We start from the raw sequence: 4,094 nt of genomic DNA on the forward strand, positions 1-4,094 counted from the left end.
GACAAACTAGAGTGAGGAGTGTGAAGAAAGTATAGCCTTTCAATGTTTCTATTCACAAGTATTGCTGTTGTCTCTACACAATTTATATTTTTAAAAGTATGTATTTGATCATCACAGTGCTTGGCACAGAGTATACTTAAGAACTATTCATTGAATAAATGAAAAGATTCCTCTGTCATTATTTCTCTTTATGGCTGCCCAGTGAGGTTGAAATGTGGATCATGTTCAGAAATAACATGCCATTGACCTCTGGAACCCCTGAGAAAAATCACTCCCTACAATCAGGTGCCGAGGGGTTCAAAACATGATATGAGTCATGTGAGTGTGGATTTGCATGGGGCTCTAAGAACATTCTGGACACGCTGATGAGTTTCATAAAGTAATTAATAATAATAATTTAAGGAATACAGGGAATTATTTTGTCTTAACCTAACTTTACAGATAGATGTCTAAACATATCTAGCATTTGCTGAGTACTTACTATATGTGCATTACTCTGTGACGAGCTTTGCAGAAGAAGCAAAGATAATCACAGTTGCAGCACTCCAGAAGCTTTTACTCTGGTGGATGAGGCGAGACAATATTTACAATAGTCATTTCCAATACAAGGCAGTATGTGGCCAATGCTATGTTGTTGGTGTTAGGTGCTGTTGAGTAGTCTCTGACTCATAGCGACCCTAGGCATGGTGGAACGAAACCCCACCCAGTCCCGTGCCAGCTGACAAATGCCATAAGACGGCTTAAAAATAAATCATTTGGGTAGCACAGAGAAGGGAGAATTTACTTTCAGTTTCAAGAACAGGGTAGGTAGGTTTTGCGGTAGAAGTGGAGGAATAAACAAAATGTCTTTTTTAATATTTTTGCTTTCTGATTGTAAATGGACTGTGTGCTTAGAAAATATGGGCAGCGTAAGAAGAAAGTTAATACTGGTACTGTGTCAACTGGTGGCTGTGAAGAGTGGGAGGGTGGCCCATAAGAGGGAATGGCAGTAGCAATTTCAGGTGTGGAAAAGCACAGACCATGTTCAGGTGGGAGAGGCAAACAAAAGAGCTTGTATGTCAGCCATCAGCATTAGGTTTTAGCACACCTGCCCTCTATCTGTGCTTTGCACATAGTCTCCTTTGCTTCGAAAGCCTAACTTATGTCTATTTGTATCTTAGTGAGCAATAGTGAGGGGACAGAGAAGTTGAGGCAGGGAAGGAAATAGAAACAAATACAAGATGGTGAGTTCAGTATAGCTGCTCAGTCATGAAGGATGACTTCCAACCAGGAATGGAACATCTACTCATTGAGATAGTCAATGAGAGAGATGAAGAGAGGGTGTTGTTGGTCATACTCCATAAGGTACTAATTCCCTTGTGTTTCAATAATGGAAGGTATTGAATTAGAACCTAAAAGCAATGAAAGGAGCCATGGTCAGTCCAAATGGGCCTGGGCACTGGAGCTGCTGAGGCTCCTGCATCACTACAGTGAAGGAAACCATTCCAAAGCCTAGCCTTCACCGTGGTATGTATTATAGGGGTAGGATGAAAATCAAACAAAATACAACTATACCATTTGTTGAGCTGCACAGAGTAGGCATTCAATAACCGTTAGTTCCTCTTTTCTTCCCATTGTCATTCCAATAATGAGAATAAAGTAACTAACTACAGTTGGCAGATTTGACTGCCAGAATGCCTAAAACCTAATTTTACTTTCAATTAGAACAGATATTATCAAAGTTGGCATTATTACTTCCTTCTTCATTTTTCTCAACCTTGTTTTCTCTTTTAATCCATACTGTATTTCTCTTATTTAGGAGGCCTTTTTGTCAATAAGCCATCTGAAATTCTCTTGTGGAAAGAGGTAGAACATAAATCAGTTTTTAATGTATCCACTGCTCTTAAAGAAATGTGGTGCACTTTTCAATATTTTAACCAAACCAAATGCACTGCCATTGAGTTGGATCTGACTCACAGCGACCCCTCCTTGGGTTTCCAAGGCAGTATCACTACAGAAGTAGATTGCCCAATCTTCCTTCTGAGGAGTGGCTGATGTGTTTGAAGCATCAGCCTTTTGGTTAGCAGTCAAATACCTTAGGCATTACACCACCTTTACACCTATGAAAATGGCAATTATGAAAACTATTTAGAAATACTGAAAGTGTCTGTCTGAGTATGTTATTTGATCATAAAATCACAAATAGACGCTAACTGCAGTTGTGTAAATATCTATATTTTAACAGGATGTAAAAGAACTTCTGCTTTTGGCCAAGAGGGAGTAACAAGGATCAAATTTACCCTCCTGCCTGAAACAAACAAACAAAAAATGAACAAGCTATATGAAACAATATATTTTGGGACACTGGGCATAACAAGCAAGAGAAGTTAGTGGCCCATGAGACACGGGAAACAATAATAGGTAAGTGTTACAGTGTTAATGTTAACTGACTTGATTTTGGGTTGACATCCATTATTACTGCTTTGAGAATATTTCCAGGCCACAGAACAATGAGGGTACCCTAGATGGAATCACGTGGACTCCTTAAGTTGAAGAGACAGAGCTGAGAGTCAGGAAAGGCATTGAGATGGCTAGTAGAAGTCTCAGGGCAGAGTACCAGAGAGGACAGAAATACAGACAGAAAGAATGTTAGAGATCTGTAAAGGGTCTCCCTTGAGTATCTAGCTGAGTATTGATCATTACATGCACCACCCAAGGCTGGGGAAAGACCTATGTAAAAGATTAAAGGAAATAGTGACTGGTGCTCACACAGTTCCAGCCATAGTATCTGTTAATATCAGCCAGACTAGAAAACTTCACAATTTATGGTGCAAAATGTAGAATACTTAGATGGTTCTTAACTCAGTAGTGAGAAATAATTCCCATACATTGATCACTACTGTGGAAATGCCTAAATATCTTAAAAGCAAGTCCTGAAAGGATCAAACTGTTTCAAATAGTTAACTGTGTTCCAAAACAAAGTTAAAGAACATTTATAAAAATATAAAACTGTCTAGCATCCAATAAAGTAAAATTTAAAATGTTAGGCATCTAATAAAAAATTACCAAGCATGGAGAGAAGTGGGAAAATAAGACCAATAAATAGAAGAAAAAGCAATTAAAATCAACCCAGAACTAATACAGATGTTAAAGTAAGTAGACAAAGATACTTTAACAGTTATTAATTATAATCATATATGTTCATATACAATTACATTCATAAGTAGTTGTTGTTGTTGTTGTTATGTGCCGTCGAGTCTGACCTGACTCATAGCGACCCCTCCTTGGGTTTCTGAGGCAGTATCACTACGGAAGTAGATTGCCCCATCTTCCTTCCGAGGAGTGGCTGGTGGGTTTGAACTGCCAGCCTGCTGCTTAGCAGTCAAGTGCCTTAGCCACTATGCTACCAGAGCTCCCGAAAGAGGGGGAGGCCTTCAATGAGATGGATTGACACGGTGGCTGCGATGATGAGCTCAAGTCTAGCAGGGATTGTGGGGCTGGCGCGGATCGGGCAGTGTTTCATTCTGCTGTGCATGGGGTCGCTATGAGTCAGAAACGACTCGATGGCACCTAACAACAACAACATGGTATTTTCAATTGTCTCAAATTCATGCAAAAAGTATAAAGAAGACCAAAGAAGAACTGATGTATTTGAATTATAGTATTGATGAAGAATAATGAATTTACCATGTACTGGCAAAAGAATGAACAAATCTGTCTTGGAGGAAGTATAGCCAGAATGCTCTGCAGAAGCATAGATGATGAGACTTTGTCTTGCTTACTTTGAATGTGTTATCAGTAGAGACCAATCCCTGGAGAAGAACATGATGTTCGATAAAATAGAGGGTTAGTGAAAAAGAGGAAGACCCTCCATGAGATGGATTGACACACTGGCTGCAACAATGGATTCAAACAGACCAATGATTGTGAGAATGGTCCAGAATAGCATCACTATGAGTTGGAGCTGACTTGATGGTACCTAATAACAACTGTCAGGCACATCTTAGTCCTCAAGGAGACATCCTTGCTCCTTAGCACTTGAAACAGTTCCTTTGCGGTTGACTTTCCCAATGCTACACGTTGTCTAATGTCCTGACTGCTGCTTCCATTGGCAT

The sequence above is a fragment of the Orycteropus afer genome, unplaced genomic scaffold, assembly GCF_000298275.1.
Source record: "Orycteropus afer afer isolate SDZICR_OR568_19922 unplaced genomic scaffold, OryAfe1.0 scaffold00481, whole genome shotgun sequence".
NCBI classification, from domain to species: domain Eukaryota; kingdom Metazoa; phylum Chordata; class Mammalia; order Tubulidentata; family Orycteropodidae; genus Orycteropus; species Orycteropus afer.